General features: G+C 42.6%; 1 long non-coding RNA gene across 1 annotated transcript in view; it reads right to left on the reverse strand.

Moving 5' to 3' along the window:
- Positions 1 to 5921: 5921 nt before the first annotated feature.
- Positions 5922 to 27549, reverse strand: part of LOC141985992 (uncharacterized) — a 158713-nt gene continuing 137085 nt past the window's right edge. The window contains exons 2-3 of the long non-coding RNA XR_012639091.1: positions 6996 to 7156; positions 5922 to 6018 (exon numbers count right to left, since the gene is read on the reverse strand). This is a non-coding gene — a long non-coding RNA (uncharacterized LOC141985992). The remainder of the gene's footprint in view (positions 6019 to 6995; positions 7157 to 27549) is intronic.

A 27549-nucleotide genomic window follows, 5' to 3' on the forward strand; every position in this document is an offset into this window, starting at 1 on the left:
AAATCTGGCTTAGTTGTATTGTTACTATTATTATTGATTTAGTATTTGCATTGTGCTAGCCCTTATGAGTAGAGGAGGCTGGAAAACAAGAATTCTGTTTTTTGAAAAGTTCAGAGGTTTGGCAATCTGTCTGTGTTACACATTGAAATGAAAGTGAGCCCTTTAGACCTTTTCAAAATAAACCTGAGGGAGCAACCCCTGCCCCAGCAGCTAAGGCACTTACCTAACATGTGGGAGACCCAGCTTCAAGTACCTGCTCCAAATCAAACAGAGCAGGGATTTAAACCGGGGTTCCTTAAATCCCCCGGGAGGGCCCCAACCACTGGGCTGTCAGCTCTAGTCTGTGCTTAAGATGTCTTCCTGACAAAAATTTAGTCAAAATGGACATGTTTCCACAAAGAGTTCAGTTTTGACAAATGATCATTTTCTGAAGAAAAAAATTTTCATTGGAAAATGCTGAGCAACTCTGCTTAGGAGCCCTGGTCATGGCCTGGGATTGCATTTTGCTCAGTGTTGGACAAACACAGAAGCAAAAGATGGTCAGTCTCTGCACCAAGGAGCAGAGAGGGGGAAAGTGACTTACTTCAGGTCACACAACTAGCCCATGGCAAAGCCAGGGGAAGAGCACAGCTCTTCCAGCTTGCAGGCCTGTGCCTAAAACTTCACAGGACCATCCTTCCTTGGTGAGCATAAGTAAGCAAAAGCAGAGAAGAGACATAATAGAAAAAGCAGAGAATAGACATAATACCAGATTTGAATCCTCACTTGTAAAAGCTAACACATGTTCTGCTGCTGCCTACGGCTGGGTCAAGCTGAATATAACGTAGGCACCCACCTGTGCTCTCCAAATGAGTATGAATAGTCTTGGTGTGTCTCTGCTGAGCATATGCAGCTCTGCTGTGGACACGCTCACATTTCTTCCTTTTGCAGCACTTTCGGCTCCATATTTCTCCTTGCTGGACACACGTCACATGCAGGATCCATGTACACAGTTACAACACTCTTTTTCTGCCTACCCGACAAGAGAAGTGAGACATTGGTGAAGCGTTTCAGCCCTATGCACCTGCATAGCTTCACCCAGGGCAGGATCCATCATAGCTAGCGACAAGCATACCTCCCACTGTGGAGATCCTCAGGGTATACAGCTCTAGGGGCAAAGCTAGAGAGGAGAAAAGGAGGTCTAGCAGCTATTAAGCTTCTGTGCAAGGAGAGGTACTGGAAGGAGCCACGAGGAGGAGGGAGTCCCATGAGAAGAAGCTGTCAGAGGTTTCCTAGGAGCAAGGGAAGGTAGCTGTCTGACCAAGATGCCAGACAATATGATCACCTTGTGCAAAGCTACACTGATTGCCCCAGCTCAGCTCTTAAGTTTTCAGTCCTTGCTTACTTTTGAATGTTGCCTGTAGTGGGGAGCACAGGACAGAAGGGTTGCAGCCTTGACTGTCCTCTTTGAAAGGCCATGGCATCTTTTCCTAAAGAGGGCAGAAAACATGAACAACACCTGTGTGTTGTATTACAAACCCTTCTCATGGCCGTCCTTAGGCATACGCGGCTGTATAGGGCACCTGAAAATTTGGGACATTCCTGGGTCTTAAAAAGAAAGGGAGTACTTGTGGCACCTTAGAGACTAACCAATTTATTTGTTAGTCTCTAAGGTGCCACAAGTACTCCTTTTCTTTTTGCGAATACAGACTAACACGGCTGTTACTCTGAACCCTGGGTCTTAGTGTCTACCCTCCTGCCTCTTCCTATCCCTGTTCTGACCCTTCCTGAAGGCTCCCACCACAGCTGGCTGTTGCAGCCTGGTGAGTCTTCCTCCAGAGGGTATCTAGTACTTAAAAGTGAAAAACGCTTCCAGCCTGCCAGACCTATTAGCACAACATTGAAACTGTTAAAGAGCCATTCAAGTGGTAATGAAGCCATTTAACAGGCATTTGCCAACCCCCAGGTATATACTGTCAGTTTCTGAATTTACTGACAAAAACAGTTGTGCATTACTGTAATATTTACTCAGAACATGTTAGTCTATTCTACAGGACCTTAGTTTTAAAATTTCCTTTAAAAATATTTCATTAGTGTGTTGCTGAAGATTATAAAATCACATCTCTAAAAAATCCTTGCACAGATTTTTAGATGCACAATCCGAGTATTCATCGTTAGCCTTAAATGCCTGGATCTTCAGACATACAGTTTTTTAAATAAATCCTTCAAAAGACCACTCTTATCTAAAAGGTTTCAGAGTAACAGCCGTGTTAGTCTGTATTCGCAAAAAGAAAAGGAGTACTTGTGGCACCTTAGAGACTAACCAATTTATTTGAGCATAAGCTTTTATTTGAGCTGTAGCTCACGAAAGCTTATGCTCAAATAAATTGGTTAGTCTCTAAGGTGCCACAAGTACTCCTTTTCTTATCTAAAATACACCTGCAAGCCCTGGCTGCCATCGAGCATAGGGGCACCAGCTTAATAATACTGCACAGGGCCCCATAAATCCTAAGGACAGCCCTGCCCTTCTCTCCACTTGCTCCTGATGGAAGAAACTTCCCTCCCTTCTAGCAGGTTGGGGATAATTTGCTCAAGAGAGGCCAAGTCATGCAGCCTTTATTCAGGCAAGGTTCCTACAGATTTCAATGAGAGTTTTGCCTGAGGTAGTCATGAGGAAGAGATTTGGACCTTTCAGTCAGACACGCGCCACACGTACCCCTGACAGGAAGACAGGGCCCTGGAGGGGGATAATAGGGAAGCCAAGAAGAAAGTTCTGTGTCGCACATAGGGAGAGAGAAAGATTTACTGAGGGGTGCAAACGTGGCAGATACTGTATCTGACAAAGGGTCCTTTGAGTCTAAGTAACTTGCCAGAGAAGTTGTTCTATTGCATTCTCCTCAGAGATTGATGGTCTAGGGCGGGTAACCAGGCCTTGGATTGTATTCTCAGCCATGCCACTGAGTGTGGTCTAGTAGATTGGGCACTGGATTGAGATTCAGGAGACCGAGATTCTATTTCCAACTCTGCTGCTTACCTGTTATGTAACCCTGGACAAAGCATTTCACCTTTCTGTTTCTCCTCCCACCCTTTATTTTTCTTGTCTCCTTAGACTGTAAGCTGTTAGAGCCAGGGCTCATATATGCAAAGTGCCCCGCACAATGGATCTCCAGACTCAGTTGAGGCTGCTGGATACTCCTAGCCATTCAAATAATAAAAGTTACTTAACTTCTCCTTCTATGTAAAATACTAACAGACTTACCTGCTTCCAAAGGTGTTAGAGAGACAAGGTGGGTGAGGTAATTACCTTTTATTGGACCAACTGCTGTTGGTGAGAGAGTTGTGAGGCTTAAACAAACAATATTTGCAAAGTTTCAGAGTAGAAGCCATGTTAGTCTGTATGGTAATGCCCATTGTTTCATGTTCTCTGTGTATATAAAATCTCCCCACTGTATTTTCCACTACATGCATCCGATGAAGTGAGCTGTAGCTCACGAAAGCTTATGCTCAAATAAATTTGTTAGTCTCTGAGGTGCCACAAGTCCTCCTTTTAATATTTGCAAAGTACTTTGTGGTTCTCAGATAAAAACCAAATAGGTTTTATACTCTTGTAAATGAGCAGAATTTGGCCATATGGACCAGACCCTTCAGCTTTTGCAGTCTGTGGAGCTATTCTAATTTACACCAGCTACAGTTATGGCCCATATGTCTTCACTGCCAGATCCAGTAACAGGAGAAGCTGGTTTCTGAAAAGAGAAGGATCTTCTCAAACAAGGATCGCATGCTAATAGAAATACCTTTTCTGAAATAGGAGCCCACTAGCACTGGGCCAAACTCAGCCCTGAGTTACACTCAGCGTAACCCCACTGATGTCAGAGAAGTGTAAATAAGGCCCAAAGTAAATTGTGATTGTAATAAAAGTTCTCATCCTTCTTTGGGACCAAAAATTCCTGAAGCTTTTATGCTAGCCATGGGAGAAGGGCTTCCTCCCAGGCGAAAAGTTCCCATCATTGTTCTTCTTTTTTTTTTTAGTTCCATTTTTCAAAAAGTAATTTTGAAATGTTCTGTGAAATGCAGGGGGTGGAGGTGCTAATCAATCATCCCATTCTGATACTGTTTAATTAAAAAACACCGCTATTAGTCATCCACTACCCCACCACCAGGACTGACCTGGCAATCTCTTAACACACTGTTAAAAGGGAAATTGAGAGTATTCCCCCTCTCCCTCCCCCCTCCCCCTTGTTACAGCAGGGGAACACAAACCTAGAATGTAAGGGAGGGAAGAGGCAGTTTTCCCTGCCAGTTTCTGGGAAGGTTAATCCAATGTTTTACATGAGGGTGGGTTTCTGTGCTTTCTCTACATGCCCCCTCCACGCTTTTTAAGCACTGGAACAAAGCTATTGTAGGAATGATTTTTTTCAGCCTCCAAATAGGATCTTTGGTAACTTGCATTTTGCTCTTTGCAAAGCTAGAACTCTTTTAAGCTTCCATAGTGGAACCTGAAGCCAGATAGAATCTACCTTCTGTCAGGCTTCATTATGAAACAGAATCTTCCTCAGAGCTCATCAGTAGGTTGGCTGAGGTTTATTGAACTTCAGGCTTTACTTAGCCCAGCCTGGATAGAATCTCCACCTTCCCCATGGCCATTTCTTTCTAACAGGCCTCATTACATACCTGCTTGCTGGCTGCATTTTACTAGTTGAGGAAACCCTATACAATAGGACCCACAACAGCAGAAACAGTTGATCCCAGCCTGGGAAGGAGGATGAGGTGGTTTTCAGTTACACTCATCTTCATTTTTTTTGTGGTGTCATCCAAGTTATCCAAACTAGAAAAGATTCAGATTCAGGTTTCAAACCGTCCCAAATTTGTTGAGGTGGAACGACAGGGTTGGGCTACAAATTTTGGCTCAGCCCATCTTAAAGATAAAGGCCAGTTGACAAGTTTGAGTCCAGATTCTGATCCTTTTAAACTCCACTGGTGTCAGAAAACTTGTCCCTTTTCAAGTTCAAATAAACCATGAACTCAATGGATGATGTAGGGGTTAGGAAATGAACCTGTCAGTGAGTAAGAATGAAAACCACAGCAGCCCTAATCCCAGCCTTCCAATGGCAACTTTAGGCAGTCCCAGGTTTCTGAACAAGGGAGGCAACAACAGGGTGGCAGAATGGACTGCTAGAATGATGATGTACCTCTTTATTTTGGGTCATTGTGCTTCCTCTCAGTTCTCTACCCTAATATAGTTAGTTATACACACACAAACATAGGTTTTTTCATACTTCTTCAGACCAACAGTCTGCTGTCCTACCCTCTGAGAGTGGTCAGTATCTGATGCATCGGAGGAAAGTGAACATCATTCATATTAGATCTACCTAAATGTGCATTCCGGACCTGGTGGGAAATCTCTTTTCTGGTGGCTATATTGGAGCACTGGATGGGGAAAAAAATAAAAAAAATCACCCTTTATTATGTGGAACGTTTTTCCTTTTGACATAAACCACTGGGTCCAAGAGTGGCAGTAATCTACGAGCAAATCCACTGTAATAAGTCTTAGTGCATGTGATGGGTGGATAGACTAGGAGGAGAAAGATGGTGGATTGGATATGCAGAAGATAAATGCCCCACTAAGAGCAGGTCTACACTACAGGGCTGAGTCGACCTAAGTTATACAACTCCAGCTACGTGAATAACATAGCTGGAGTCGACGTACCTTAGGTCAACTTATTGCGGTGTCTACACCACACTGGGTCGATGGGAAAACTCTCCCGTCAACTTACCTTAAGCTTCTCATTCTGGTGGAGTACCGGAATCAACAGGAGAGCGCTCGGCGGTCGATTTAGCGGGTCTTCACTAGACCCTGGAGGACTGATCGTCACGCGTTGACCCCCCGGTAAGTGGAGACAAGCCCAGATACAGACCAATCATGCACAGATACACACCAACTCACTTGGTTTCTTGTCAGAGAGGATCTTCATTTTCTCCTGCAGAGTTGCTTGTATTTTGGAGCCTTCTCATCTTCCTTTGTTCTGGGTGCTGCAGAAGCTGTCACAAAAGATTTTTGGGCAGATCTTGGAACTGAGTGTCAGGATTAAATCTGCTCAGGAATTTTTCAACACAACTTTTTTTTTTGTCAGGAGGCAAGGGGGGGTCAGAAAAAAACAGTTTGTCAAAATGATCCCCCCCTTAATGTATCAGTTTTGTTGTAAACTTTGTAAGGATTGTTTTGCTGGTCCAGGATGGAATTTCTCATCAAAACCAGAGTGAGACACACACACACACCAGACGAGCCAGTAGCCCACTGGTTAGGGCACTCAACTGGCATGTGGGAAACTTGTCTACAAGTTCCCGCTTTGACTTAAGCAAAGCAGGGACTTGAACCTGGGTCTCTGACCTCCCAGTTCCCCAACCTCTGAACTGTTGGCTAGCCTGCGGGGGGGTTGCCCTCAATTTGAGGGGTGTATATACCCCATAATGTGATTAAACTAATTGCAATCACATTATGTGCATTCAGCCACTATGTATTAATGAAATAGAACACCACATAGATGAGGGTTAATTCAGAGACAGGCTTTCAGAAGCAAGGTCATAACTACCGGCAGTTTTGCTGATCAGTATGGGAGGAAGGGAGGAGAAGAGTAAATAACGGAGAATGAAAGAAGATATGTGGATGGATAACCTTGAGTATAGACACCTCTGATAGTAAATTTATAGAAAGACAGGAAAAGTGATGACTTAGTAGGGGTCATTATGACAGATGTGTTTAGTAGAAGTTAGTTATAGAAAGTTCAGACAATAGTGTGGGTTTTTTGGGAGAAGTCCTCGGGAGCTATCCCGGGAGAGACGTTTTCCTGACATCTTTACTCCCCGGCAGGAAGGCGTTTGGCCAGCGCTGACCTGTTGTTGATTACTCAATACCATCTCAGAATATAGGTAAATATCTGGGATGTTCTAAAGCTATTGCTTAAGTCTGTGTGTGCTTAAATCTAATAAACTGCAGTGTTCAACAAAAGCATGCTTACTTGCATTTTTCCTTGATCAGACAGAATTGCTGAGTTCCTGTTGATTCATTCTTCACACCACCTGGAGTGAAATAGTTAAGTTGCTCTTGTTGGGGGTTCTGATAACCCTGGGTAACGGGGTGGGGGGAGAGGCTTCTTTCTCTGTGGCTTTGCTTGCATGCCTATGTGAGAAAAATTTGAATGGTCTAGTTTTTATTCTGATGCAGAACAAAACCAAATGTCAAAACCTCCGTTTCTTTTCCACAACACATACTTCTTGTATTCTGGCCAACCCTAGAACACAATTGATTACAGAAGGAAGCAGTCAAGATCTTGACAGAAAATACATTGGTCTGCTATTTGTGTCTCTCTCCCAGTATTTGATGCAGAGCTATAGGTGGCCATTTATGTGACCTAACCCTGTTCACAGGTCTAAATTGGGAGTGTTATAAAAAGATAATATCATTTTACTTCACTAGCATCAGCAGTCAAGCCAACCCAGCAGTTAACTTTCACATGGAAGCTAGACCAGTCAGCTAAATATCATCACAAACATTCAGTTTCCTGAAAGATTATCACTGCCGTAGCTAAAAATGATGACTTGTAGTCACCTGTTATTATTATGGCTTAATAGGGGGTTCCGTCAATTTATGGCCATTGTGGTGCCAACTTCTACCATATCATTATGAACAGATTTTATAGGCTACACCCTTTTACATCTCTAAGGCACTGAATCCATTTCAAAACCATCTTTGAAAGATACTGGGTATGACTATTCATGTTAAAATTTGTAATGGGGATGACAATTTGTAATGGGGATAAACAATGCAGCACATTCATGCGCTGTTCGTGTTCAAACTCACCTTTCTTTTCTGGAGTTCTCTTTAATTCTCAATTTAAAAAAAGCATAAAATTAAGCCTGAGATTAGCAGTTCCTAGGGTTGTTCCTGCAGAATCTCTGCTGTGCTAGGCCCTAGATCCCTCTACTTTTATATTCCTGAGATGAAATGAGGCTAATAGGAACCACTTGGGCGGGATGTGTGGCTGAATCAAGAAAAAAGCCCTGCATCTCAATCCAGGATTCTAACACCTGCCATCAGGGGGAGTCAGCAAAAGAGTTTTGCACCTCTATGCAGAGACCTAATGTAAAGCAGATTGGGAAATGGGGTGCTGAAACAATTTTTATAGTGGGGCTGCTGCTGATGGAAACCATGGAAATCATGTATTTGGCATTTGTTATTACTATTTCAAGCCAGGGGGTGCATTAGCACCACCGTTGGGAAATATATTTTGTTCCTGTGAAAAATGTCAACGAAAAATGATTTTATTATTTTTATTTATTATTAATCAGAAATTTTCTTCCAAAGTTTGTGAGTTTTAATCACAAAATTAAAACCAAATTTTTTTCAGACAAGGGGATTGTGTTGAGTAGAAGGCAGAATAGAGTACTCTGGGGAAGATTGGAGCTGCCCTGTATGTTGTGGTTTTTTACAATTACTGCCTGTAAAATTACATAGAAGGAATGTGCAGACAGAGACATTTGCCAATTTGGTGTCAATGTGGGTTAAATCAGAACCTCTGGAAAAACACCCCTTTCTATCTCACACAAAGAGATTGACTTGTGATCAAGCCCGTGTTGCTAGTGGTTTGCTCCCACTCTGTTGCAGCTCTGCTACCATGAATAGGCCCAGACCGTAAGGAACCCAGGACAGGGTAACTCAGTTGAAAAGGAAGCCTTTTATTTTAAGCATCACATTTCAAAAGGGCCTCAGAACAGCCTCTAAATGGTGTAAACTCACTTTTGCATGCCATGGGCTTTGCACACCCTAGGTTTTGTGCATGCAAACACATGACAACTGCATTCTCATGTGCAAATGTCACAATTCCAGATGCGACTTGTCCACTCACAGCTGATCTTTGCATATATAAAGATTGCAGATGTCAAAAAGTCAGTGTTAAAAACTGTGGATACTAGTTTGGCGCTGCAGTGCTGAAAACGTAGTCATAAATAAGTTTCCAGCAGAAGTTTTTTTGGAAGTGATGATTTCCAAGGGGATTTTGTTTTTACTTAACTCAACCAACTTATTACTTAACTCAGAATTACAAAACTGGGAAAAGATAAAATTATGTTGTATGTTCATTTTTCCTTTTCATTTGCTATAATATTTGGTTTGCACTGTTAATAACCAGGGCTATAAAGAAATGAGACATAAATCAGCTGGGTATAGGCTAAAAATGATCACGCTAACATTTTATTCATATGGGAATGTTAATTAAGATTTAGCTGTAGTTACACTATCCTCATCACCTAGTGGCGTAGAAATACATATGCTCTACTGACACATGGGATATTAGAACGACAGTCCGTAAAAATGCTGCTGATGTATGGACAAGCTCTTGACGACTTTCACAGCTCCCGGAGTGTCCTCCCAAAAGGTATCAGTCACCACCCCTCACAGAAACTTTTGAAGACAAGGCTACATTTTGCATTTCTGGGTTTAACAAAGATTGCACAGTAGGCAATGTACTATCAGCATTTTAGGAGGAAAAAAATGAACATGTGGCTAACCTCAGAGTCTCCACTGACAACAGAACAAATGTTAGGCGCAATGAAAGATGGATGTTTGGAGGAGGATTCATTATATATGAGATAATCCAGGGAGTTTCTGAGCCTAATACAAAACTAGGGCAGCATGCTATGTGCTTTCATTTGTATAATGGTTCCCTTATGCCACTCTGTACAATCTCTGACCCTGCTGGCACATGGCTTTCTTCTGGATGACATCGTTATTGCTGTTCATCCCGGCGGAGGTGTGCAAAGTCTTTGTCCAGTGCAATCCCTCCTCCCTCAAAAACAGGCTTGGAGAAGGAAAACAGAGAAAATCTGCTCTGAGTCTGTCTTCCCAGCAATCACCATGTGATGATAACAAGAGAATGAGCTACAGAAAACTCTCCATCTCTTGTGGCAGAGAGCTAAGACCAGAAGTGCCTTTTTCACAGGCCCTCAGGGGAGTACACTGTCACAGCACTTCTTATGAAAGCGTGCCTCAGATAATTGATAAATATACACAAGGGTACATGTTATGAAGTTCAGATCTGGATCCAACTCCTTAAAACTCTCCTTTGCTGTGATACCTACAAAAGAGCTTGACAATGGTTACACAGCTGGTGTGCAGAGACCACTGATGATAATGTTGACCAATATTGTCTCATTGTTTCCTTGTGGCCCCTGTCTTTCTGTCTGTATCCACCATTTGTCTCTTGTCTGATATGTAGATGTAGACTGTAACCTTTCTGAGGCACAGATGCAGGCCATGACTGGGGCTCCTAGGTACTACCTCAATACAAATATTAATAATAACTATTAACTTTTCAGGGTGCACAGGTCCAGGGTTTTGGTTTGGTCCACAAAAAGATGGGAGATGGTGAAGGAATTCAGGTTTGAATCTGAACTTCTTTAAAGTTCAAGGACACTGTATCTCAATACCTGGTTCCAGCTTGTCTCTAAATAAAAACACTTACAACTATTGCTGGTCAGGAAGCAGAACTTTTACCCCACAGGAAATTTTGACATTTTTCAAAATTGGTTTCTGGAACTAATGTTGGAACGAGAACGTAATGTTGAAATATTGAAAAACTTCCCAAACTGAAATATCTCAAATCAGAAATGGTTGAAACAAAAGGGTCGATATTTTTGTTTGAAACTAAACGATCTGACATGTCAAAATGATATTTTTCATTTCCAATCAACATTTCACAATGGAAAATTTCATTTTGTTTCAAAATGTTGACGTGAAATCAAATTTTGTGTTTTGATTCTTCCAACTGGAAAATCTGAAAATTTTAACTAAAATCAACATTTGCCTGCAGAAAATTTTGATTTTGACAAAAATACATTGTCCAATGGTAACCTTTTTTGTGTGACAAATTTCAACTTTGACACCATTGACACAAACCTACTGAAAATACTAGAGAAAGATTCTCTTGTGTTATTAGATGACAGCAGGTCATTCTTTGGGCGGACAAAACTATCAGTATCACTCGCTTACTTGCCTTTAACAAAATTCTTAGCTAATATCTGGTGTCCTTGGTTACCTTAATTCAAAAATGGAGGCTCTATACATACTGCAACCAGCTCATAAAATAAATCTATGTAAGTTATGGAAATTGTTAGGCTGGTGTCAAATCTTAGCAGAACTCAACTCAAACCTGCCAGTGGTGACTCAGTGGGTGTTTAGTTAGCTGAGGGATATATCTCTCCCTTCTGTACTTCCATGACTTGCTGTGACATCAGCTTCTTCTACAATTTACAGCTGCTTTTCCTGATTCTCTTTCTTGCTAAAGGTATCAAAAGGTTCTAGATCACACATCCTTTCATGAGGCTGGTTGGGGAGGAACTGCTCTGTCATCAGTCAACTTCCATTGGAAATAGCCCCCTCCTTTTTGGGGTTGGGGGTTGATTTCTTTCCCAAATTCCCTTAAAGGTGCCACAGCCTTTAGGGTGTTCATCACACTTGATATCCAAAACAGGTCACGAAGGGGATCATTAACCAACAGGCTTCTGATGTCCCACTGAAATGTTTGCTCAGAGATTTATAAGCCACCTCAGGTGCCTGAGATATCTTTTAAGATGCTATGTTGGCCCTGTAATGAAGTACCTCAGGAAATTATATCTCTTTGGAAAGAAATATCACCATGCAAGGATATTGGGGCAGATCAAAATAGGGCTGGTTCTGATTGGTTTCATATGTGATTGGAGGAGTAAAAAGCACAAATAATGAGAGAGTTGGTCAATGGATATAAAGAGCCAAATTCACCCAAACACTGGACTACATATGAGGCCAGATTCATGGAAGTGGAACTCTGTTGGCACCAGGGATGAATGTGGCCCTTTATTTCTAAAGGGCAAAACACACAAGAGCAATCTTTTAATAGGATGTTGCTGCTACAATGCTGATGTGCTGTGGCACTGCCAACATGCATGAAAAGGTTGTTGTCTGCAATGTTGTTGTAGCCATGTTGGTCCCAGGATATTAGAGAGACAAGGTGGGCGAGGTAATATCTTTTATTGGACCACCTTCAGTTGGTGAAAGAGACAAGCTTTTGAGCTACATAGAACTCTTTTTCAGGCATGGGAAAGGTACTCAGAGTGTCACACCTCACTACATGGTGGATCCGCTTGTTTAGCATAAGGAGCTAATGTTGCAAAAGTTAATGGCCTATTTTACCTTGAATGGTCTCTTGCAACATATGTCAACTCCTCCTGCTGAATAATCTGTTCCACTTGTATTTAAGACCTGAGTACCTTTCCCAGACCTGAAGAAGAGCTCTGTGTAAGCTTGAAAGCTTCTCTCTTTCACCAACAGAAGTTGGTGCAATGAAAGATATTACCTCACCTACCTTGTTTCTCTAAAAAGATTGTTTGCTGTCAAGCTGCGATTTTTACTTCGCCTGTCATCACAGGTAAACAGTATTGCCAACTCTAAACTCTCTAAAATCATGAGTCTGGCTATGAGAAATCATGAGATTGGCTTAAAATCAATGAGATTATTTTTTAAAAATAATTAACATTGGGTTTTTTTGTTTGCCTGTTGGTTTTTCAGGCTTTAAGGTGCACTTGCTTCAAGTTTTCAAGCTTTTTTCTATAATCCTGAGAGCTAGAAAGTTTATTTATTTATTTCAGAAAATTGAGAATCCCATGCAATAGCATGATTGCAGCAGCTGGAGGTTTAAGAACAACACTAAAAATCACGAGATTCACAATAAAATCTTGAGACTCGGTAACACTAGGTAAAGACAGCTGTTTCCTTGCCTAAAGCACCTTTCCTTTTTCTGAAAATTCAGTGCTTTTCTGTTTATTTTTATGGCTTTGTTAGAAGTGAGAGGGTTTGGGGTTCTTTTGTTTTTGTTTGTTGAAGATTGGACCAAACCTTGACATATGTTAGATCTGCCACAGGTCTGCTTTAATTTAGGTAATCTTAAATGTTCCCGGTTCCATTTGCTGGGAGAACATTGGTCTCTGGCCCTGCCCCCCTGCAGTCCCTGACACTCCCTGTCATATCATAGAATCATAGAATATCAGGGTTATAAGGGACCTCAGGAGGTCATCTAGTCCAACCCCTTGCTCAAAGCAGGACCAATCCCCAATTAAATCATTGTCAAGCCTGACCTTAAAAACTTCCAAGGAAGGAGATTCCACCACCTCCCTAGGTAACGCATTCCAGTGTTTCACCACCCTCCTAGTGAAAAAGTTTTTCCTAATATCCAACCTAAATCTCCCCCACTGCAACTTGAGACCATTACTCCTTGTTCTGTCATCTACGACCACTGAGAACAGTCTAGAGCCATCCTCTTTGGAACCCCCTTTCAGGTAGTTGAAAGCAGCTATCAAATCCCCCCTCATTCTTCTCTTCCGTAGACTAAACATCCCCAGTTCCCTCAGCCTCTCCTCATAACTCCTGTGTTCCAGTCCCCTAATCATTTTATCTCTATGGGTTTGTCTACACTTTGAGCTGCAGGCATGATTCCCAGCTTGAGGAGACATACCTGCGCTAGCTCTGATCAAGCTCATGCACTATAAATAGAAATTTATCTACAGCGGCACAGGCAGCAGGAAGGGTTAACCATCCTGCGTATTTATGCATCCAAGATGCTGAGTACATATTCAAGGGGCTAGCCTCTCCCACCATTTGTGACACCTGTATCTACACTTATTTTCCCCTTGTTAGCTGTATCAGAATTAGTACAAGTATGTCTCCACAAGCTGGAATTTAGACCCGAACTCGAAATGGAGATTTCCTCTGTGTGTGTCTATATATGAAGGGGAGTGGGGAGAGAAGCAGGGTCTGGTTTAAAGCTGTCTGTGCACCTCCCTGCACTGTGGAAATCCTCAGCTGTCCCTTTAGGGTTTACCCTGGTAGCACAAAGTGACCATAGCTGGGCCAAGGGTCTGACACCTGAACTTTGCAGTTTGAGCCCATATCTTACATAACTCTGACTTACAAATAGAGGCTTGCTTACAGCTGGGAGATGGTCAACTTGCAAGACCAAGCGGGTCTTTAACTGATTTATTCTCACACTAAGTACCAGCAGAAATATCCCAGTTTGGTGGCTGTGGTCCCCCCCCCAACTCCCACCCCGAATTATCCCAGTGCACAATTTGGTAAAGGGGGTAGCTACGGCTGGACTTGGGAGGTGAAAGGATGCAATGAAGAGCAACAATCCTCAAGCCATGGAAAGGAGGCTTAGGGCATAATTTTGGCATCCCTCTCTTGAAACCAGTCAGGAAGTGAGCCAGCGGAATCAGCGTCTAGAATCAATACACTACTATTACGTGGGGGTAGATCCCACTCACAGCCTCCGTTATTGCCTCACAGTCATTCCCCTAACATTTGACATTCCCCTTCCTTGGCATATCCCACCTTTCACATCAATCAGAAACAACATTCAGGTCCTTCTTACTCAAGAGCAACTTATCTTTTTAAGATTATTGCTTGTTGCTGCCATTTCCCCACTGTTAAATTCTCTATCGACTTTAATTAAACACTCCTTGGTCTTGAGAATGTGAAAAAGCTGCTTTTTTTTTTAAATGCATGAGAAGGCATCAAGCAGGTTTTCCTAATCTCTTGCCAGTGTAAATTGAGCTTTCATTATACCAATAAGTAAGCGTCAAAGTTTTAATTAATTTCTCTGCTTGCAAAAGCATAACAAAATTAGTCATGCTGGCCAATAAATTGTACCTTCCAACTTGGTTTTAATTAAATTAGTGTCACTACATTCGGATAGATGATATATTTTCTACCATATGGTCTGTCCAGGCAATGCTTTCTCCTTTCTCCCGACCATTCACTTGATTCCTTGTTAAATGCATGGGTGGATTTAAAGCTGGGCACACCAGATGAACTTACTAACCAGCCATTCTGAAACTGGTTAACATAGTTCAAACATAGGTAGTCCTTTAGACAAGCCGTACACTCACACACACTGTCGCAAAACAAGGAAGAATGAGAAGATTTTGTGAAACAAGAAACCACAAGTCAATAAGGAAAAATATATCCCCATGTTTTGAACAATATCCCTCATAATTTTTGAGACAATTTGGAAAATTGAATAGAAATCTCACCTTACATCATTAATGCAATAATCATAGAATCATAGAATGTAGGACTGGAAGGGATCTCTATAGGTCAGCTAGTACAGTACCCTGCACTGAGGCAGGACTAAGAATTACCTAGAGTGGACCATCCGTAACAGGTGTTTTTCTAACCTGTTCTTAAAAACCTCGAATGACAGAGATTCCACAGCCTCTACGAGTAATTTGTTGCAGTGCTTAACGACCCTTACAGTTAGGAAGTTTTTCCGAATGTCTAACCTAAATCTCCCTTGCTGCAATTTAAGCCCATTACTTCTTGAGACCAATTTATTATGCTCCTCTTTATATCAATGTTTTATTGAGTTAAGGACAGTTATGATGTACTCAGTCAGTAAAATACCAGCCTAATAAAACAATATTAATGTGTGTAGTGATTGCTATACCAATTATATTCCACAATGTTCTCCAGAGTTAATCAATCATAGCAATGGGAAGAGAGAAATGAAGCTGCATAGGCAAGGGGCAAAGGGTAGGGTGCTTGTATTCTTGTGCTATTAGAGGTTATCACCAAAAAATTGTCCTTGGAAAATATCAACTGCTGTTTAAAAATGCTTTAGCCTAACTGCAGCCTGTGCAGGATGCACTAAAATGTGAATAACAGTTGTGATCTTCTTCTTATTGAGACACAAAGAGCATGTATTTAACAGCTAAATTATGTGTATTGTATTATATGTGTATCTCAGCATTAAGAGCCTTTTGTAAAGGTCAGCAGCCAGTCTGTTCTGTCTCTTGCCATCCATAAATCTGCCTTTCAAAACAGAGGATAACCTTCAGCATCTGCAGCCACATCCCACATAATTGATTACACTACATGACACCCGCACAACAATGCGCCATTGATTTATTGAAAACACGAGTTGCTATGTGATTTTGTTTACATAAGCCATATGAGGAATATTTTGTCCCAGTGAGAATATCCACGAAGGCACTGATCCTGCAACTGATGCTGCTCACTTAGTTTGTAAGCAATTTGGGACCACATTTTTGTTCTGTATTTGTACAGCATCTAGCCCAATGGAATCCAGGTCCATGACTGGGGCTCCCAGGGGCTACTGCAATACAAATAATGAATAATTATTCATAATAATTGTAACTGACTCTGTGTGGGGAGACCCCTCTATCGATACACAGCCCTTCTGCCATCAGCAAGGTTCTGCACAGGTGCCAGGGGTCTCACCTACCCAGTTTCAGTATTAGTGACGCGGCCCCTCACTGGTGTGTTAGCACAGCCAGGCTGGGTCCCCAGAATAACAACACTGATACAATTTCAAGGAGCAACAGAACTATTACTGGAAGAGGGTGCAAAGGCAGCTTTGCTCTTCCTGTCAGTGTTGCTGTGAAAAATGTTTACATTTTCCCCCAGGCACAGTAGTGCTTAATTTGTGCCAGGGCTTGCCAGGGTTGAGCCTCAGCACCCCTAGGCTAGGCAGTTCATGCTGCTGGCACCTCTGGGCTTGCAGCCTCAGTTATACAAGTAAAAAAATTGCTTGAGCCCCAGTACCTAATAGTTTGAGTCCTGACACCTCTTTTATTACAAATTAAGCACTACTCAGGCAGGAAATCCACCCCCTCCTGAATTTCCTCACCACATTATTTCCTGAGACAGGATCCTTCCCACCATCTGGGATGAGCCATACCCCAGAAGGTCTGTCTGTGGGAGTGCCAAGAAACACTCACTCACTCAGCCTGCACGCTGACTCTCCAATTCATCACACAGGTGTGCAAGAGGCCACCACAATCCCAGTGTTTGGATTCCTCGAGTGCCAGGTGCTCAGGAGTCTGGAGCAGGGCATAGTTCTGTACACCTCAAGGGGGCATGGCTGGGTGAGTGGACGACAAGGGCCCTGCCTCCCTGTGCACAGGCAAGTGTTGTAAGGCTGGTGACAGGAGGAGTGCATACTCCACCTCTGGCTGAGAGACAAAGTGGCCACCCTTGTTTACTCTTTGCCCAAGCGACTCTGCATTCCCAAGGCAGAACGTTTGACCACTGCAGCCCAGTGGTCTGGTAATTCTGAAGCTGGGTTGAGTACAGAACAACACCAAAGTTTCATGATTAAACCCTAAATTCAATCCAGTTTGGCTGAAAGGTCCATGATCCATTTATAAGCCCAAATTGAAGTTGGAACAGAACCAGTTTTGAGTGAACCTGGTGCAGTACATTGTTATGGCTTGCCCATTAGGCATATCTCATGCATGTCTTGCCCAAGAAGAGTCATTGGTGTATAAGCACCCAGGATGAAACACCCCATAGAAAGAGTTAGGATGCCACGTAGTAACCACATCCAGAGAGTAATAGGGTATTGTGTGGGTTAAAGCACTCTTCTTTCTCTTAACAGCTGAAGTTCTGGGGTTTCTTTGTATTGCAAAAGGAGGGTAGATGCCCAGTTTTGCCTTTCCAGGCCATGTGGTCACCATGAGCAGCCTTGAACTAGGGGCTTCCCAGGTGAAAGCTGCAGAGGCTAAGGGAGAGAAAGGGGCACAGAGTAAGTAGTTAGACTTATGGGAGGCCCTGACGAGAAAGCATAACACAGTTGCTTTCCAGGAGCCTGGCCTGCGATTTCTGCAAGAGGGAGTTAGTTACCTGTGTGCAGTTTGTTACTGCCCTCATTCAAGGAAACAGGACTTATATAGATTCTGTAAATAAACAAATGACACTAAGAAAATATGTCAGTCTTCATCACCAATTTCGATCCCAAACAGGAAAATGACCTGTAAGGCCCCGAATTCTGCAACTGCTTGGCAAAGGGGCGACATTACAGCTGATGGTGGAATCCAGGAAAAATGTGATGATTTTTCAGGGTTTGTACTATAAACTCACAAGCTTCAGCTGAGTTTCACTTTCATGTTTGGGACTCAAATCAATTTGAACTGAAACTGGACTAAACAGACCTGATCTCATGCTGAAGCAAACCTGCATAGTTCCAATGAAATCAATGGAAATACTCCAGTTTGCACCAGCTGAAAATCTGGGCCAAGGTTTGTACAAATCCTTAGAAACTTAAACCACTAAGGCACACCCTGGTGAACCTCTTGAAGGGTTCATAATTTGCCAACTGCATCTTCAGAAGCTGTAAAATTCTGTTCTGGACCTGGATGCAGATATTAAAACGTTAAGAGTTTTTGGATGTTCACATCCAACATTTTGCTTTATCCCATTGTAAAGGGAGGGACAAGAGCTCGTCAGAAAATGCAGGGAGGGGAGGGTTCTGCACCCCAAGCCCAAATGTCTACACAGCAATTAAACAGCTTCTTAACCTGAGCCCCGTGAGCCCAAGTCAGCTGGCAAGGGCCAGCCTCGGGTGTCTAATTGCAGTGTAGAAATACCCTAAGTGTACTAGAGATACTGTGAGAGCTGCCAAGTTGGCTGACACACTGGGTTTGAAATTGAGTTGAAGAGCAGGCTCTCTAGCTGTGCTGTAACAGACTCACATTCTGCAGATCAGGCACCAAGAGGGACCTGTAACACACTATACAATACAGTATTAAAGAAACAGGATGATTGAAAGGATAACTTAGCTGTAAGATCTGCTAATAATTTGTGTCCAAAATGTACTGGATATCAACAAGAGAGCAAGCATTCGATTGTGTTGCGCAAGGCAATGAGGAGGAATGGATCTGGGTAGCAAGTTTCAGAGCAGGAATCTATAGGTGATAGAAATTTCCATGGTGCACTACACAGGAAACTATTTTCTTGTAAAAAGAACAAGCAAACCTGGCAGTATTTAGTTGTTATGAGTCGAAGATTGAGAGTATTACTGAGATAGGTAGGCCTGATTTTGCTCTTAGTTACACTGGTTTAAATTGGGAGCAGCTTAGTAGAAATCAGCTTATTTCCACCAACCTAAAAATAATGCAAGCAAGATTAGAATCAGACTGCATAAAACATTAGAGACGAGTTATATTTAATGTTAGAGTAAATGAGGTGAGAGGAAGGTAGCCAAAGATAGATACAATGAAGTCTAGGGAGATAACTTGCCTAGAGGAAATTTAGGACTGTGATGTTTGGTGTATGTTATTTGCTAATAGTTGAAATGAGTTCATGAGTGGGATCTTGCAGGGGAATGAGAGGTTGGCCAGTTAGAAAATCCTAGGTTTTCAGACATCTGGAGCTTTTGTGGAAAAAGAGCAAGGTGGTATAGGAAAGATTAGTAATAATACCTTTGATAGAACAGATTAGCTGCTGACATGGAAAATTATCTCACCAGATTGTTTTAGATAAGTAATATGGGAAATGAAAAATTTGGAAAGACTGCCAAGATCCCAAGGTAATATATCCACTGGCTAATCCTGTAGAAGAGATCATGAGAAAGGAAAGCAATGGAAGTGTAAATGCGTATGGCCCAGACTGTTCTGTTTTTATAGTGCTTAGAATGATGGGGGCCTGTTTCATGACTTGAACTTGTAGGCACTACCACAATATAGATAATAACTAATAATAATTTACCCCAAGGCTGTTTTATAACATTCTGGCAGTATAAAGGGACCATAAACTAGGCATAAATTACATTTACACTCATTTAAAAACCTTTTTACACTGTCAGAGTGGTGTGAAGTAGCTTTCGTGCAAATGAGAATCAGACCCTAAATATCTGAAACTAAATATCTTCTATGAAAAAATGCCATGATTTTTTGAATGCTCCAGTAGTTGGTAAATGGAATAAATCGATTTTAGGTAGGATACATCAGTATAGAAATATTTGTGAACCTAGGTAATGATTCAGAATTGAAAATGTCAGTGAACTGAATTTACCAAAAGGATAGGGAAAATTAACCTGTGGAATTCACCGGTATAGAATATTATTATTATCATTAAGTATTTGTATTACTTTGTATTAGTATTAGCACCTAGGAGCCCTAGTCATGGAACAGGATTCTCTTGTGCTAGGTGCTGTACAAACACAGAACAAAAAAGAAGTCCCTGCCCCAAAGAGCTTACAATCTAAGTATAAAACAAGAGCCAGCAGATGTACACAGATAGACAGATGGGGGAGTACAAAGAAACAATGGGACAGTGTTGGTCAGCATGACAGACGGTGTTCTCAGCACACCAGGAGCCTAACCATTGTCAATTTTTTTGTTGGCCTCATAAAATGGAGCGTTTTAAGGAGGGATCTGAAGGAGAATAATGTAGTAGCTTTGCATGTGTCTAAAGGGAGCTCCTCCCAAGTACACGGGGCAGCACGGGAGAAAGCACAAATGTACATGTTTGAACATTTATCAAGTAGACAGTTGAGGCTGGCATCATGGGCCAGTCAGAGGTGGGAGTCAACACCTTGATAGTGAATGAGAGAGAATAGGTAAGGTGGAGATAGACCGTGAAGGGCATAAAAGTGAAGACAAGTAGCTCATGTTTGATGTGCTAGAGAAGAGGGAGCCAGTGGTAGGATGCAAAGAGAGGAGTGACATAGGCAAAGCAATGGGCTAGGAGAATGATCTTTGCAGCAGCATTCTTAAAGGATATGAGTGAGGCAAAACTGCATTTGTCGAGGCCAGAGACAAGAATGTTGCAATAACTGAGGTGCAAGATGATGAGATCTTGGATGAGAGTTTTATCTGTGTGGAGGAATATAAAAGTCCAGATCTTAGAGCTACTACGCAGAAAGACTCTGCAAGATTTATACATACCCTTGCTGTGAGGACCCAGAGAGAAGGCTGAGTCAAAGACAACAGCAAGGTTATGGGCCTGAGTGATAGGCAGGATCCTGCTGTTGACCACAGTGATAGAGAGAAGAGGGAGAGAAGAGAAGTAGGGAAGGCTTGGGGAGGACGATTAAGAGCTCTTTCTTAGCCAACATGAGCTTGAGCTGATGTCTAGACATCCAATGAGGAGATGTCAGAGAGGCAGGCCAATATTTTGTTTGGACAGAAGGCAAGAGGTTGATCTGAGAGCCACCAGCATAGAGTTGGTAGTTGAATTTGTCTTTGTGGATGAGATCACACACAGATAAGGTGTAGAGGGAAAAGAGATGGGGACCAAGGACAGAGCCCTGCGGAACCCCGCACAGAAAGTTGGAGGGGGAATGACAAAGACCCTCTGAAGGACATGCTGAAGAAGTAGTTAGAGAGGTAGGAGGAGAATCAAGAGAGGATAGAGTCACAGAATCCAAGGGAGGACAAGGTTTCAAGAAGAAGAGCATGGTCAACAGGGTCAAAGATGGCTGACAGGTCAAGGAGGATGAGGATGGAGTACTGGTTCTGAGCTTTGGCTAGGAAGAAGTCATAGAGCCTTTGGTGCCAGTGATTTTAGTGGAGCTCAAGGGGAACAAATGTTGCAAAGGATTAGTCACATTCAATAGGATTAATAACGCCAGTAGGCCAGATTCTCAGCTGGGATAAACTGGCAGAGCTCCACTGACTTCATTTTGCACCAGCTGAAGATCTGGCCCATTCTGTGTAATTGTCCTATCTAGGATACAATAAAAGTACTACTAACTTTCCTAATTTAGATCACAAGCTGATCACCATTGGACATCAGGATCGGTAATGAAATTTACTTCATGGGGACTTATGTGCATTATGGAGATTTTACATCATCCTGTGAAGCATCTATCAGTGACAGAATACAGGACTGTTCCAGTAGCTCAGTCCGGTATGGTAGTGTCTCACCTTCTGATCTATGCAAAACCTATGGTGAGGATCACATTGCTTTGAGATGTGCTGTGCTCTATGAAGAACTGTTCTGGAGTTACTTATAGCTGAGGAAATGAGATAAATATGATAAATATGGTAGGCTAAAATTGTGGGGAGCCTCTAGAATCAAATGATAACAATTTCATTCAATAGAAAACACTCTAATGAAAGAGAAGCACTGGAAGAAGCCTAGGACTACTAGAAGTGGCTTGGAGAGAATAGGAAATGCCTTCAAGAATTCTGATTCCCCTCAAACTGTTTTGGAAATGTCCTGTGGAGAAAGAAATCCAGAGACCGTTGAAGAGAAACTTAATGAGCCAGCAAATGCTAATGTAGCTAATGGGTGATAAACACTTTGGGATAGGGGCTGCATCTTACTACATGTTAGAAAAGCACCAATCGGGCTGCAAGCACTCACCACCATTAAAAATAAGTGATCATTGTTGTCAGTTGTCGGCTGTGTGTGTGTTCTCACTGTGTGTTTCACTAACTCTGCACAGGTAGCTGACACAGTAGATCTCGATTGAACTGCCTAAGAAATCTGTTAGTCTCTAAGGTGCCACAAGTACTCCTTTTCTTTTTGTGGATACAGACTAACACGGCTGCTACTCTGAAACCTAAGAAGACCACAGAATCAGTTCTGTAGTGAAGGCACTCAGGCAGGTTTACTGTCAATGAGGCATGGTCCGAGTGTCCTGTAGACTATACAGTACCACTAATACATATTCACTCATTACAATGGACCAACTCAGTGAACAGTGGGACTTTCCGTTCCCCCCTTGGCCAGACAAAGATACCCCCTTTTTTATACACTGATACAAACAAGTTACGGCTTGCCCCTCTGACGTGATTAGCTACCACCTCTTACCTTGTACCTGTTGATTTGATCAAAACATCTCTATCCATCACTCTGTTATCCTGAACTTATCCTTAAGAGTGGTCAGTGGTCCCTGTATCAATCATCTTTGGGGAGTGTGTTTACACCATATCTTGGTATCGGGGTGTTCTGGCACGATCCTTCTGGAATGTGCTTATGCAAGTGTCCGGTGCCTAGCACTTCTTAGGAGTGTTTGCATTTCTGCGATATCATCCCTGTTCTTGCCAAGTTCATGTATTGAACAGTGAACCTGCAAGCAGGCCTCTGCTTTGTAACAGGACCAGACTTTTACTTGTAGCTTGACTCTTGCTAACTTTGCTTTGTCTTAGCAGGGCCTGACTTTAGTTCAGACCTTAAGCCTGACACCAGGCCCCTTATCCCAGGCCTCATGTCTTAGGCTTTCTCTTTCTACGACAATAATCATGAGTAAGGTGACCACATATTCAAAATTAACATTTTTAGGATCACAAAATAGTTACTTGTGTGGCTAGACAGAAAAGGCCAGATCTTAGAGCTGTTATGCAGAAAGAATCTTTTTTTTTTCCGGTTAACAACAAAACATGCGCTGGTGTCACTATTGCTAGGTTCTAACTCAACAGCAACTTGTGTGTATGTCTCAGAGTGGAAAATTCTTTACCTGTAACGTAGGGTTCTGAATGAGTATATTATGAAACACTGAAGAAGTTCCATTAACATGAACTCCGAGCAAAGAACCAACTTTGATAGTGGTTGACTCATTTGACTTTTCACTTTTCCCCACAAACACTGTTCTTCCTGCATGGTACTAAGTATGGAATATGGTTTGTAGTTACTTAAAAAAATTGATCAGATTAAAAACTGGGTCATTTCAGGTGTCTTGACATAATTTCCTGGGACACTGGGGACATCATATATAAAATTAAGATTGTCTCAGAGAAACTGGCACATACGGTCACTTTAGTAATAATCAGAGCTGCTCAAACTATAATTCTTGGCCTAGATTTAGCCCCATTTAGGGTTTTAAAATGCTATCTGCACTACTATGGTACCACCTGGAATGCTCTTCAAATTCCCCTACATACCTGTATGCTTAATGTTTCAAAGTTGGTTTAGTTTTGTTACTGATTATTTCCAATAACTGCTTTAAGCAGCAGGAACGAATGACGTGAGAAGTTGCTGAAATCACTTCTAGTTGCAGAAACCCTCCAAAGACCTTTAGAACATTTTTTATTATTGAGAATTAATAAAGACTTAACATCTGTGTTGTACCAGATGGCCAAGTGAGATGGCAGCTGAAGTACTGCATTGCTTCTTTACAGCTGTCTCTTCTCACATGGGGAATAATGAAAGGCAGGATATTGGGGTGAACAACTTCCCATTAACCTCGCCTGAGACTGCATATGGAAGTTTCATGAGGGAGCCACTGCTGTCCTACCCTGCTCCTTTAAGGTATTTGGCTCGCACGGACTGTGAGATTAGTGACTGAGAGGTATGTGAGTGACACACATTGCTCAGTGACAGGAGCTAGGGGTGTGATTCCCAGCTTGTATAGACACAACCATGCTAGCAGTCATCTAGCCAGGACACTAAAACAGTGATATATCTGTGATAGCATGGGCAGTGGTGAGCAGCGTCATGGGCTAGCTGCCCTGAGTACAAAGACGCTCAGACTCCCTGGTTACGTACTCAGGGCAGCTAGCCCATGCTACTGCTCATCGCTGCCTAGGCTGCTGCAGCTACACTACCATTTACAGCACCCGAGCGAGATGAGAGCACGTCAGCCACACCCCCTAGCTCCAAGTGTAGACATAGCCTTTGAAAACATGCATCATGGGGCCTTTCGTTTCTATGCAGGCCTGGATTGGTGGCATTGTTTATTCTTGTCTGATAACGTGGGCTACATTATTCTATAATTAAGGCCACATTTTCCTGGTGTACCCTGTGGTGGGGTGTGTGCCCCACACAGGCTCCAGAAGGGCTAACATTGGCCTGAGAGGCCAATTAACATACCAATCTGCTGTCTGTACCTGAAGTGTGGGTCAGGCTCAAGTGAGGATGAAGCCCAGCTGGGGAGGGGCTGGGAGAAGACTGTAAATAGATGACATTGAGAGAAGAAGTGAGCTGTGGGGAAGAGAGTCTGCAGTCACTTTCTGGGACTAGAAAGAGTAGAGATACCAGGAGAGCCCAGCAGGAAGCCTGCGGATAGTGTAAGCCATGGAATCCTCTCCTGAACAGAGAAGTCTGGCAGAAGGCAAGAAGAGAGATGAAGCAGCTGCTGGGAGTGGAGCAGGCTCCAGCAGTAAGCCCTGATAAAAGGGACTGGCCTTCCAGGAAGAGAGTCCTGGGAGGTATTTCATGGAGGAACAGCAAGGGGAATTTAAGAGGCATGAAAGGCCAAGCCGAATTTTGTATATGAACCCCTATGAGGAAGACTAGGGAAGCTAAATAACAGCAAAGGTAAGGTTTCTTCTTACTCTTTCACAGAGCTCACTTTCTTTTTCTCCTCCTTCTCTCTCCCTTTCCTCCTTCCTGTGGTGCATCCTGGGAATTATGGTTTTTGGACCCAAGACGACAGGAACCACCCAGGAACAAACTCACCAGTGCAGCTACCTGAGCCTAGCTAGATACAACACATCCTTCACTTTTAGAATAACTGCGTATAACTTTCAACATTCACTTTCAAACCATCACTTTAGTCCTTTAACAAAGTACTCCAATCTTTTAGGAAGTTTCCTTTGTCTCACTCTTCTCCTTATACCTGGAGAGGCAGGAAAGCAAGTGGGCTGTGAAGTAATTCCCACTACCGTAGATGGTCCATTATCACTGTCGAAGTCATCAGTGTTCTCTGGTCCAAGGTGGAAATCAACATTCTCTTCTTCAGCTGCTGTCTGATGAGTTGTAAACAATCTTGAAGTGTTCCATTTCTTTCCATCTATTAATACAGCAAAGGGTTTGGCTATACTACATTGTAACTCCAGGGTTCCAACTCAGGCTCAAAGATAACCCCCCTTCCATATACACACAAACTGTGCTAATACAGGACCCCAAGGTGGTGGAGAGTCTGAGCTTGAGTCAAGCTGAGACCCAGGGTTCAAGCCCTATTGCTTTGCTTTGCAGTGTAGATGCAGCCCCACTGGACTCGTGCTCTGGGAGTCCATGAAAAGTATCTCACAATCCCACAGGTATACTTTCTTTGTCCACTGGACAGTCAAGTTTTCCCCCACTGCACCACGAACAAAGGGTTAGAGGAAACACATTTTGGGAGGGCACTAGGAAGTCTGGGATATGGGAGGTAGGACTCGGACCCACATAATGCAGTGCAGACGCTGAAGCCCTAGGTTGGGATCCAGGGTCCAACATTTCCTAACCTGGGGTTACAAATTAATGTAGATGCTCAAGCCCTAGATTAACAAACTCTAGGTCTGTTAACTTGAGTTCTATTAGCCCTGCACTTACATTGCAGCATAGATCCATCCAGAATCTCCTCAGATTTCTGTTACCTGTAAAGAACATGAATGACATAAACATCCTTTTTTGACTCTGTATGACACCTTCAAGTAAACAAAATCTCCAGTTTGAAACTTGTGACGTTTAGCACCTTTCTTTTGATTTACATAGTGTCTTCTCGGTTCATAGCACATTCATGAATGGTTTCATTGGAAGGTTTGGTTGTACAAAGGAAACATGTAAGCTGTTGACAGTAGTAAGTCATGTATTCGCCCTTAACACTTAATACTTCAAAGGGTGATACTGCTGTTGTGGAGTGTAGAGTGGTGCTGTAAGCAAATCATGTTTCCTGTAAAGCTTCTTTTCATGGTCTTGCTTGCAAACTTTCTTCCACCAGTCTGTTCATTCTCTCAACTAGACCATTAGCCCTCAGATGGTAAAAGGAAATTATTTTGTGCTTGATACCATTTCTACTGAGGTATTGCTGCATTTCAGCAGAGGTCAACTGCATTCCACTCTCAGTTACCAGTTCCTTGGGGAAACCTTCTCAGGCAAAGGTTGATGACATGAACTTAATCTCTGTCTTAGTGGTAACCTTCCCAGTGAATATAATTTCTGGCCACTTTGAATAATAGTTAACCATTGCTATGGCAAATCTTCATGTAACAGGATGATCTTCAAAGCGTCCTGATATGTCAAGAGCTAGTTTCTCCCATGGACCGTTGGGATGGTCAACTGGAGTGAGAGGAACGTGAAGGTTTTCTGTGACTAGCACAAGCCATGCAATTCTTGATTGCTTCCTCAACTTGCTTGTCCATTTCTGGCCACCAGAAATCTTGTCATAATTATCTTTTGGTTAGACTCATCCTCAGACATCCTTCCTGTGCCAGGTGAATCAGTCATGATCTCACAAGTGTAGGCACAACAAGATGATCAATTCTCAAAATCCATTCATTTGCAAGGGACAGCTCATGTGATGTGTCTACATGGTTGCATGTGTTCTGGTGTCAGAGTGTTGTAAGGCCATCTATTAACTATGTAACTCTTTTGGTCCTGAAGTACCTTGTCTTCTCTCATAGATGTTGCCCACTCTGAGACTGTGATCACTTATTGAGTTGTAGCAGAGATTTGTGCAATGACAATCTCTTCATCATCTTTCTCCATTGCACCCTCTTGATAAGGTATGGGCAGGTGAGAGAGACAATCTGCAATGGTGTTCTTGCCACCTGAAATATACACTGTCTGAAGGTTAAAGTCCATTACTTTGATGGCCCATTTGGCAGTGCTTGGAGTTGCTCAGCCAGAACCTTGCATGATGAATAAAGTTGAAGGAGGTTGAGAAGCTCTTAAGATAAATCTCCTACCGGGTCTGAAGTAGGGTCTGAAGTGTCTCGCTTCCCAGAAACAGGCCAGAGCTCCTTTCTCAGTCACGGAATAAGATTTTTCCAGATTAGTCAGGGCCCTGGGTGTGAATGCAATAGTGACTTCTC

This window comes from Natator depressus, chromosome 4 (assembly GCF_965152275.1).
Source record: "Natator depressus isolate rNatDep1 chromosome 4, rNatDep2.hap1, whole genome shotgun sequence".
Classification (NCBI taxonomy): Eukaryota; Metazoa; Chordata; order Testudines; family Cheloniidae; genus Natator; species Natator depressus.